Genomic DNA, 12,056 nt, shown 5'->3' on the forward strand with positions numbered 1-12,056 from the left:
GGGGACCAGAGAAGCTATGTCAGAACCTGCTGTGTCTGCAGATTCTGGCACACGATGGCAAATAAGCCAATGTGTCCTGTGTTTCCCAATCTGTACTCATCATTCAGGTCTAGGGACTCTTCCAGGGGCAGCCGATGCCTCCCTCCTCAGCTCACCTGCTGGTCTCCAGCTTCCGTCCTGGCAACCCCGAGCTCAGGTTTCCACCTGTAACAGGATGGAACATGCTGGCTTTTATCACCCACCTGAGTCCTCAGAGGGGCTCTGCCATGGCTCTTACCTGCACCCTCTACCCCAGCTTTCCCCTGCAGTGACTGGATTCTCCTGATTCAGAGGGTGTGTTGCTAATGATCATGCTCAAGGCCAGAAGGGGGAAGAGAGCCCTGAGACCAGAGGGTGGGGCCTGAACATCTGCATGGTAATAATTACGGAAATAAAAGTGATAATATTAATGTTTTAACTTTACATGCTGGGCATTGTGCCCACTGCTTCTTGTACATCATTTCATTTAATCCTCAAAGTATCAATATGAAGTAGGAACCACCACTGTCTCCTCTTTATACTTGAGGACACTGAGGCTTGGAGGGGTTAAACACTTTGCCCATAGTCACACAAACAAATGAGGTAGAATTTGGATTTTAACCGAGACATGCCGACTCTCTTGGTATGCGTAACAATGACACTGTTGTGCCTTTTACACAATGGCATTCCCCCCACTGCCCCACCCTGGCATCCAACAGCCTTTATTTCTGTCTATCCTGGTGCTGTAGTCTGTATCACCCCATTTTGAACTGATAGCAACCAGTTGAGGTAGAGATTATTCTCATCTTATGGATACGGAAGCCATGGCCTGGAGGAGTGAAGTGACAAGCTCCAGGTCACAGAGCTGGGAACTGGCAGGGTCAGGATGCAAGTGAGACCTCCTTCAGATCCAGGACTCTTCACTGTAAAGGAGGCAGCACCTGTTAAGGAGAGAGAGATGTGGAGTCAGGGGCAGTCCATTTTTGTGATGGTGTGAGGAAGGGATGTAGCTATGCAAGGACTTAGAAGATGGTGGCATAGGAAGATCTGGACACTCGGGGCTGCTGCCCAGGCATGGAGGGCATGGCGGCAGAAGGGCTGGGTCTCATTTTCCTGACCAGTGGCTTTCCTCCTACAGAGTCTAAGGGGCTCTTTATCCTTAAGGCTCAGCTTTGGAACTGGCCCAGCCCCATCCTTTTGTGGAGCCTGTTATGGGTAGCCCACAGCACAGACAGTCCCCACTCATGATGAGGGTGGACACTGCTCTTGAGACAATGATAAGCTACCTTGTGCAGGCTCTGAGGGTGAGAGTGCCAGGACAGGTCCCCTTCTTCTCTGGTCCTGAGGCTCCTCATCCTAAAGTGGAGGAGGCTGGGTCACACACTTTTCCCAACTTATTGTAAGGCAGCTACCTTCCTAAGATGAGTGTGTGCCAAGATGCTGGATGCCATGACGCATGATGGTTTCTCACACGTGAAAAGGACCCATTGGTCATCACTCTGCTGTCTTCCAACCAAGCCCTACTGGCCAGGGCCCAGCACACTGCCTAGAGCCTGTGACAGTCCCTAGTACTGGGGGCTTGTGGTGGTTAACTTTGCGTGTCAATATGACTTGGCTATGATGTCTATATATGTGGCCAAACATTATTCTGGATGTTTCTGTGAGGGTGTTTTTGGATGAGATTAATATTTAAATTGGTAAAGCAGATTGCCCTCCCTAACATAGGTGGGCCTCATCCAATCAGCTGAAGGTCCAGTTAGAACGAAAGACTGACTTCGTCCGAGCAAGAAGGAATTCTGTCAGCAGACGGCTTTTGGACTTGAACCGCAGCACTGGCGGCCTTTGGACTTGAACCGCAGCATCTTGTTGATTCTGTCTCTCTAGGGAACCCTGACCAATTCAGTGGTGAAATGGGGTAGAGTTAGGGCAAGACTCTGACCCTCTCCAACCAGAGCCTCTGTGCTGCTTGGAAGTTTAACTTCCTCTCTTAGACTCTTGGTCATACGGGGATAAGCAGACCATTCATTTGTTTGGGAGCCCTTAAAAGGCAGGACTCTAGTGCTAAACCTGCTGTGTCCTGCCCTGCATGGCACCCCATGTGAATGGATGCATTAGTAAAGGTTCTTCACTCCCCCTGACAGAAGAGGGTGAGACTGCATGGCCCAATGGAGGAAGCACATGGAAGAGAAGTGGGGAAGGTGAGGACTGGCCCCAGCTCTGCCCTCTTTAACCAGGTAGCCCTGGACATTCCTAACAACCTCTCATTCTTCTTGATTCTTCATTCACAAAGTGGGTGTCATATCATTTGGGATATTATATACAAGAACATAAAATCAAACAAAACACGTGAAAACACTTTGGAAAGCTTCAACTACCCCATGACATCTGGCATTGCACTTTTTAGAAAAGGGAGTGGGCAGTGGGTTGAGTGACCCTGAATCTTTTTCTAGACCACTTGGTGATGGGAGCTGAGCAAGGACTTGAACAGGTGGGTGGTACCCATGTAGAGTCCCCAAGAGGCCTTTGAGTTTGGAGCCAGTGCTGCTTGCTTCTTGGGGGCTCAGAGATGACGAAGCAAACACTTGCCTGTAGCAGTTTAGAGGCAGTGCACAGAGAGACTTTAGGACTCAAGGCTCTACTAGTTTCAGGCATAAAACTAGGACTAGATATAAGATGTATGTTGTAACCAATAAAATCACTCTCAGCTCTCATTTTTTTCCTCTGCAGTGGAGCTCTTTGTGCTTTAACAGGACCCTTAGAAAGGGCCCCTAAAACTTGGGCTGTGGTTTGAAGACGTTGTTCTTTTGGGGACAAGACAGAGGGAGTAAAAAGCGGAATTCTCTCTAAATTAGAATTGTATTCTGAGCGTGGGTTTGGGGGACTTACAGGAAGATTTGGGGTGAGTATAAAAGCCTGCTTCCCTGGGGAGGTGTATATTTTGGGTCAGAAATGCTCCTGTTTGCATCTTTCATGCTGACATTCTCAGGTAGCACCAAAAGCCATTCCTTCCAGATCTTTTTTTTTTTTTTTTCTTTTTTGAAAAATAATTCTTTATGATCCTATAGGAAGTAGAAAGATCAGTCTTTAAACATACATAGCCCAGGGTCATTATCCTAAAGATTTCATTTCTTGTTATTTGCAACCCCCAGATCAATATTCATGACACTTTCATAGTCATTCATGGAAATTCACAGGATGGCAAAAAATCTGAGTCACCCATTGACATTCCTAGGTGAGGTCAAACAAGGCCTTTAGCTCTCACACTGTAAAAAAAGTGTCCTTTATGCAGTATATTTAAGGTTATGTTTTTCACATTTTTCTTGATGATTTTGGTATTTATAATGGCTCACAAGTGTAGTGCTTAACTGCTATCTAATGCTTCTATGTGCAAGAAGGCTGTGATGTGCCTTACAGAGAAAATACATGTTAGGTGAGCTTTGTCCAGGCACGAGTTATATTGCTATGGGCTACGAGTTCAATGCTAATAAATCAACTGTATATATTAAACGGGCGTCTTGAAGACAGAAAACACATACAATAAGGTATATATTTATCAGTTGATGAGAGTGTGACCAGCCGGGCGCAGTGGCTCACGCCTGTAATCATAGCACTTTGGGAGGCCGAGACGAGCAGATCACGAGGTCAGGAGATCAAGACCATCCTGATAGACACAGTGAAACCCCGTCTCAAGAATAATTACTGATGTGGTCCCATCTCCAACTTCTTCATCCTGGGTCCGGCTAATTTCAATCATGGACTTGGCTGCTGGATGCTGGACTTGAATCTCTCGAAGAATGGCATTGCCATCGTTGGTCATCACAATGCCTCCCATTGGGTCCAAAAGCATCTTCATCATGGACTTGGGTCCCAAACATGTGCGGATGATATCTGCAATAGTCTTGGCAGCATTGATGTTTCCAGATTGAACTTTTCTTCCAGATTCACGCTTTGTGTTCTGAATGAGCACGAGTACGGGACGATGGCCCATCATGGCGGCGCGATGCAGAGCCGGGTACCCAGAGCTGGGGGAACCGGCAGAACCTTCTGGAGAGAGAGCCAGATCTTTTTTTTTTTAATTATACTTTAAGTTCTAGGGTACATGTGCACAACGTGCAGGTTTGTTACATATATATACTGATGTGCTGCACCCATCAACTCGTCAGCACCCATCAACTCGTCATTTACATCAGTTATAACTCCCAATGCCATCCTTGCCCTCTTCCCCCTCCCCATAATAGGCCCCGGTGTGTGATGTTCCCCTTCCCATGTCCAAGTGATCTCATTGTTCAATTCCCACCTATAAGTGAGAACATGTGGTGTTTGGTTTTCTGTTCTTGTGAAAGTTTGCTGAGAATGATGGTTTCCAAGGAGGAGCTGGTACCATTCCTTCCTTCTGGATCTTAGATGACAGCAGAAATAGTTTCAGGTATTTTGCAAATGGAATGTATTTGTTTCCTAGGGCAGCCTTAACAAATTACCACCCAGGGGGTGGCTTAAAACAATAGGAGTTTATTCTCTCAAAGTTCTGAAGGCTAGAAGTCTGAAGACAGATGGGCCATGTTCCCTTCAAAGGTTCTAAGGAAGAATCCTTACTCACCTCTTCCCAGCTAATGGTGGCTCCTGACAGCCCTTGATGTTCCTCGGCTGATAGCTGTGTCCCTCCAATTGCAGCCTCTGTTTTCACATGGCCTTCACTGTGTGACTTTTTTTTTCTATCTCATAAAGATGACATCATCTTTTCTAATTACACCTGCAAAGACCCTATTTCTAAATAAGGTCACCTTCTGAGGTTCCAGGTGGATGTGAATTTTGGGGGTCACTATTCAACACACAACATTGGAGAAATCAAGAGAGAAAGGTCTGTTCAAAGTGTCCCTAATGCAAATAGGAGTGTGAGCACAGAACTGGGTGAGGGAGCTGTCCCTATTCACAGTTGGGCCTATAGTCAGAGTTTCTGGAAGGTTTGGGGCATGTGCCCATTCATTAGAAAACTGTGCAGCTTTTCCCAGTGCCCAGATGCTCTCTGAGATGGGTTAACCCAAATCTGTCCTCCAAGTCCCTGGGTATGACTTGCTAGGATTCATGATCTCTTTAAATATTGCCCCTGAACATTGAGTTTTCATTTGGGTGAATTTGCTACTGCTCAGAACGGACTTGAAAACTGCCAGGCCAGCACCTGTTCCTCAGTTTGCCCAACTGACACTGGTTTCACACTGATCAACCTGTATCAACAGTGGCCCCCTTGGTTACGTCCATGCAACTCCTTTTGTTAGAGTGAGAGACCACAAGCAGCAAACACATCCTGCAAGTCACATAAGGGCCACATCACCAATACAGTAGATGGGCTAAATGGCTTCTTGCCACACCATGTGTTTTGGGGAGCTACAATTGGATGAATCCCACACAGGTGGGATCCTGACCAGCCCTGAGCCTTGACCTCCCCTCCCCCCTGCTGTCTGGCTCACTTTCTGGCTTCCCCCGTGCAGGCCTTTCCGTGCCTCACACCTGCCAAGCTTATCTCCTGCTTCTGGCATCTGCAGCATAATTTCCGTCTCTGGAAATTTCTTCCTGGACCTTTCCATATTTGGCTCCTGGTCATTCAGTCCTCTCAGCTTAAAAGATACCTCGTCAGAGAGCCTTCCTTGATCACTTCCCTCTCTACTGCCAATTCTGTTTCTTCCTATCAGCTGTTTTGTTTTCTTCACACAGTCTGTCATTTTCTGATGCTTTTCTTATCTATTTGTTAATTATCTCTTCTGCCCTTACCCTTGATTTTAACTTCTGTGATGTCAGGGACCTTCTCTTCTTTCTCAGTCCTGTACTAGAGAGGCAGAGATGGTGCCAGGTACATCGTGGGTATCTAGTCAATATTTTTTGGGCCTCTTCAGTAACCCAACACTTTGTTTTTACCCGTTCAAGTCACAGAGGGGCAACACAGCGTGCTGGATGAAACACTAACCAGTCAAAGACTCGGAGACCTGGGTCCAATGTGGGTTGTCCCTCACTCATCACGCAAGGTAAAGTACATCTTTCAAACACTGTGACTGGGTCTCGGTCTGCTGGACTGTATGCTAGGGGGAGATTCCTATCCAGTTCACAGAGTTCTTATGCAGATCAAGTTATGTCAATACGATAATGTAGTACACATGCAAGGTAGTGAGGTCTCAACCATTTAAGAACTTTCAGAAATAAGAGGAGCAAATGCAGGGAAGAGAAAGTCCTAGAGAAAACCAGCCTCTCCTAATGCTAAGCTCTGAGGGGGCAGCCCTGGGGACTCATTAGCTAGTACATGTTGACATTTCAATCGTTTCTTCATCTTCCAGGAAGGTTTTTTTTTTTTTTTTTTCAGGCCATAGTACAGCATGGTTATTTTTAGCAAAATAATGATTTCAGACAAGTGAGATAACTTTTAATCTCCTGGTTATAAATTCTGTGGACCCAAAGAAGGAAGCATGAGATGCTTTATGGAGTGTTTCTGTAGTTTCCCACCTCTTGAGATGGGTCCGCCCTGCTTCCCTGCTGGTGTTCAGGCTGCATGGAATCCCGGTGGTCTAGACTTAGGGCAGGCCCAAGCACGACTGACCTTGCTGTAGTCCTTGGTGAGGCTCTGCACAGTGAGCTTCCATGGATCGTTGCTTCATGGTCCTGTGGTTGGGGGAATAGGGAGGGGCAATAGGGTGGAAGGTTGGGGCAGCACCTTTTGGGCTGAACTTGCCTATGCCTAGTGGTGGTAGGGATAGGGTTCAGTGTTCATAGAAACAGCTTCACTTCTAGCGTGTTCTCTGTTTGTAGCTGCCCTCCTTTCTGGACTTCTTGGTGGTTTCCTCCAGCTCTGCCTTTCCTGAAGCCTCTGTCCAAGCTAGTACTCCACTAAGTTCTGATGTTTGCCCATGTATATTGCATTATCTTACTGATATAACTAGATCCTTCTCTTTCCCTCTGGTGCTGCATCTCCTGCAAGACCTCCAATTTTCTACCCCAGAGCCTCACCCTTGCCCCACTTTTTCAGGCAGGGCCTGGCCCCAGGCAGCGTAGAGGCAATCTGGCTTTCAAGGACCTCAGTTATGCGGCTTGGGGAAGAATGATAGCTCTTGCTTTGTTTCCACTGCTTTGCTGCCAACTTCTCTTACATTTTCTGTGATCACTTAAACCTCCATCTCAAAAGACTGGTGAGAAAAAAAGCAGGGGAGATGCCTGATGAGGGAGGGTGAAATACAAAAATAGGGGTGGCTCTGAATATAAGTCTGCAGATTTGACAACTTTGATGAAATGGGCCAATTCCTTGAAATCACAAACTATCAAAGCTCTTGTCATAGGAAATAGATAACTGGAATAGTCCTAAATCTATTAAATAAATTGAATTTGTAGTTTAAGCCTTCCTACAGAGAAAACTCAAGTTTTAGAAAAAAATTTAAGTGAAAACCTCTGTGATCTTAGAAGTTCTTAGATCCAAAGAGTTCATAGGTTGAATACCAAAATATGATCCATAAAAGAAAAACTGATAAATGGGATGAACTGTGTTAAAATGCAAAACTTTTGCTCTGAGAAGCGTACTGTCAAAAATGAAATGACAAGTCACAGCATAGAAGACAATATTTGCAAATTACATATTTGACAAGGGACTTGTATCCAAAATATATAAAGAACGCTCAAAGATCATCAATAACAAAATAACCAGCTATTTTTGTTTTAAAAGAGAAAATGATTTGGACACACATTTCATCAAAAAAGATGTGCAGATGACAGCTAAGCCCATGAAAAATGCTCAGCATCATTAGTCACTGGAGGAATGCAAATTACAGCTGCAGCGATGCCTCGACACACCTACTGAAATGACTCAAAACCAAAACCAGGCCAAAAGAAACCCAAAAACTAAACTGACAGTACTGAGTTCTGGCTAGGGTGTGGAGTAATTGGAACACTCATGTTGCTCGTGGGAATGCAAACTAGTGCAGCCACTTTGGAAAGCAGTTTTGTCAGTTTCTTAGAAATTAAATTGACACTTACCACATGGACCAGCAATCCCCTTCTTATTTATCCAAGGAAATCGAAGACTTATGTTTAGATAAAAGCCCTTGTGTAGATGTTTATAGAAGCTTTATTCATAATTGTCAAAATCTGGAAACAACCCTAAGGTCCTTTAACAGGTAGATAAATAAACCGTAGTTGGTTTGTACAATGAAATACTACTCGGCAGTAAAAAGGAATAAACCATTGATATAGGCAACATGTGGCTTAAACTGTTAAAACATACATAAACATATGTATTTACATATGCTTGCAAAAAGAAAGCAGACTCAGAAGCCTATATACTGCATGATTCCATTTATGTGACTTTCTGGAGAAGGCAAAACTAGAGGGATGGAGAACAGATTAGTGGTTGCTGGGCGGGGGGACAGGGGTGAGACATGGCGGGGGGGTGTTGCAGGAGGGAATTTTGGGGGTGATAGAACTGTTCTGTGTCTTGATTTTGGAGGTGATCGCATAACTGCATTTGTCGAAATTCACAGAACTTTTCACCAAAAAGAGTGAATTTTACTGCATTAAATGTAAAAATGATTTCTAAAACAGGGGTGAGATATGAAATGATCTTATCGTTGGTTTAGCAGTTAAAGTTCACCTACAGTTCAGCAGTTAAACCTGTACTGTCAGTTGCTGGGCTGAAGGGTGCAATGGAGCCTTGTAGGACACACACAGAGGCTGGTCTGTGCATTCAGCTGAATTAAACTGTGCCGACCATTCATCTGCCCATCCTTACATCATTGTACTTATCATACTTGCAGTCCATTGCTGATGCTAAGGCTTAGCTCTAGACAGAAGTCTGCCACATGCAAAGGATGATACTACACTGTAGGGCCCGTAGCTTCTGTCCTTAGACAGGTCGGGAGGCTGAGACTGGGAATCTGTTTATGAATTAGTACTAAATGGGGGGTAGCCTAACCCCTGCTTCCTCAGGGAAGCTTTGCTTTGGTTCCATGGGGACAGCTGTTCATTCTTCTGTCTGTCTTCTGACTCCTTGTTTACTTTTCTCTGTATGTACTTGGAGACAGAATAATGTAATGGTAACCCTCAGGTTTTAGTGTTAGGCCTTGGTTTGGATCCTGGCACCAAAGAGTGATCTTGGGCAAGTAACTTAACGACTTTGGGCCTCAGTTTCTTCTTCTCTGAAATGGGACCAGTAATAGTGAGGTATGTATTATTATTGGTCCCATTTAATCCTTTGGGTGGTCAAAGGATTAAATGATAAAAAGCATGTGCAGCATATAGCCCAGCAGCTGACATGGTGAGCAGGCTATACATGAGAGTTGTTACTACAATCATCTTGATAGCCCTTATCACACTGTAGCACAGTGGCATGTCTACATGGGGGTCTCTTCCTCCAGACTAGGAACTTGGTGAAGACAGGCACTGATCTTGTTGATTTTTGTGTCTCCAGTGGTTAGCCCATTGCCTGTACATAAAGGATGCTGGCTGAATGTTAGGTGAATGGATAGGTACATTGGCAAGTAGATATTGGGGGCAGGGAGTCTGAAAGCCTTGTCCTCATGGGTGCATTGTCATCACATCATCAGAAAGCACCCGTGAAGGACCTCTGATCTCATGGAGCTCAAAGGCGTAAACCACACTTCAGGCCTCCTTCCTCTGCACCATCCTGCAGGTGAGGCGCTGAGGTGGGCCGAGGTAGGGGTCGCCGGCTCTCAGCCTGGCTGAACAGCCCCAGATCCCCATTGGCTCTTCTCTCCTGCTTCAAGCTCCAGCTACCTTTGCTCTATTCAGTCTAGACCCACCTCCCTGCACTCAGACGGGGACATGGGCCCTAGAGCAAGACTGAGGATGAGGATTGTTCACAATGTGGGGGCTTGGCTCCCTTTCCTCCATGGGTGCCCATTCTCCTTGTGGGGCCCTATATGTGGAGCACTAACAGTTGTGGAGTTCTGCAGCTATCCAGATACTTGCTTTCAGTGACTGGATCAAAATACAGTGAACCGTCTTTATAACTGGATAGATAATAGGTGCCAGGAAAACCGATGTCAGCCTCACAGGAGCTAGGAATGGTGAGCTCAGAGCTCTGGCCTTGGTCCTGCTCAGTTTACATTTATATCAGGGTGAATGTGGATGTGGGTATTGACGATACTGTGTTTATTAGGATTTATATAATAGTTGGGAGATAGGTCATGTCTCAAAAGATCAGACCAGTAGACCAGATTGAATAGGGAGGAATTAATCAGGATAAAGATTAGTTCCTGCTCTTAGGCTTCCAAATCCAACAATGCTTGTGCAAAATGAGGTGGACTGAGTTTAACTGAAGCACATGAAAAAGACCTAGGGCTTTTAGGTAATGCAAATTCAGTAAAAAGCCAGGAAAGTGATATGGCCACAAAAAACTAATGACATCAGGCTGGATTAAAAGAAGCATAGACTGTAGAACAGAGGAGGTGAGTGACATCTCTACTGTCCGTGCCTGCCACCCTCACCTTGAATCTAGTGTTTAGTACTGACTGTCACACTTTAGAATGGACATTTACAACCTGAAACATCCATGGTGGACAATCAGGATGATGAGGCAACTTAGTGGTAGTTTGTGTAAACAATGGTTGGAGAGATTTAGCTTGAAGAAGAAAGATTTGCTGGGGTCCCTGTAGCTGACAATACTTAAAGGGGTTCTTTGTGGAGGAGCTATTTGACCATCCTATGTGCCTCTAAAGCAGTGCTGTCTGATAGCACTTTCTGTGTGATGGGGATGTTTTATATCTGTGCCGTGTAATAGCTACTAGATAGACAGGGTTGTTGAACAACTAAAATGTATCTATGAACTGAATTTTTAATTTAATTTTCATTAATTAAAAATTTAAGCTTTATAAGTTACATGTGGCTAGAGGCTACCATATTGGAGAGGATAGCTCTAGAGGGCAAATGAAAGAATAGGCTGGGGTCAGCAGATCTTTTCTATAAAAGGCAAAAGAGTAAATATTTTGGGTTTTGTGAGCCTTAAGCCTGTAACTACTACTCAACCCCCCTGTTGCGCAAAAGCAGTATAGACAAAAGAATAAATGCTACTATAATCCGGTAAACCTTTATGGATACTGAAATTTGAATTTTAATATAAGCTTCACATGCCACAAAATATTCTCCTTTTGGTTTCTTTCAATTATTTAAAAAAATGTTAAAAACGTGAAACCCCATCTCCACTGAAAATACAAAAATTAGCCAGGCATGGTGGCACACGCCTGTACCCAGCTACTCGGGAGGCTGAGGCAGGAGAATTGCTTGAGCCCGGGAGATGAAGGCTGCAGTGAGCCGAGATCGCACCACTGCATTCCAGCCTGGCTGACAGAGTGAGATTCTGTCTCAAACAAAACAAAAATGAAAACTAAAAAACAAAAAAAACAAAACATTCTTAGCTCACAAGTTGAACAAAAATGGGTAGCAGGTTGGATTTGGCCTTCAGGCTGTAGTTTGCTGACCCTGGCTTAGGCTATGGGTGGAGGCTTCAGGGAGTCGTATATTAGTTTAATAAGGAAAGCAATGATTAATTAGAGGTAGCCAGAAATGGAATGAGCATCCTCAGTAACGGTGAGTTTCTTGTTCCTGAAGCGTTTAAGTACAGGCTGGATAATTATCTGGCAAGGGATGATATAGAAATGTGTTGGTTTAATACAAGTTATACTGGAATTTTCTTCAAATTCTGTAGGAGGATTGAAATCAGGATGAAATATGACTGCTTTAAAATTCTACTTGCTTTGTAGAGGGAAGTTGTTTTCTCTTGCTTAGTGCTTGCTCTCAGCCCCATGTTGCTGGACTGGGGACATATGGAGGTGGGAAGCTGGTTTCCTTGCTTCAGCAATTCTGCCAAGTGTTCAGGGACCCCTGGGATGTGCCTTCCTGGGGAGTTGGTTATGTCTGTTTATTTTATTTTATTTTATTTTATTTTATTTTATTTTTTTCCTCCTGCCTCAGCCTCCCAAGTAGCTGAGATTACAGGTGCATGCCACTACACCCAGTTAATTTTTGTGTTTTTAGTAGAGACAGTGTTTCAC

General features: G+C 44.6%; 1 protein-coding gene across 1 annotated transcript in view; it reads left to right on the plus strand.

Annotated features, from left to right (window-relative positions):
- Positions 1–12,056, plus strand: part of CNIH3 (cornichon family AMPA receptor auxiliary protein 3) — a 139,421-nt gene that overhangs the window by 59,722 nt on the left and 67,643 nt on the right. The gene's annotated exons all lie outside the window — the stretch shown is intronic.

This window comes from Colobus angolensis, unplaced genomic scaffold (genome assembly GCF_000951035.1).
Source record: "Colobus angolensis palliatus isolate OR3802 unplaced genomic scaffold, Cang.pa_1.0 Scaffold81, whole genome shotgun sequence".
Taxonomy (NCBI): domain Eukaryota; kingdom Metazoa; phylum Chordata; class Mammalia; order Primates; family Cercopithecidae; genus Colobus; species Colobus angolensis.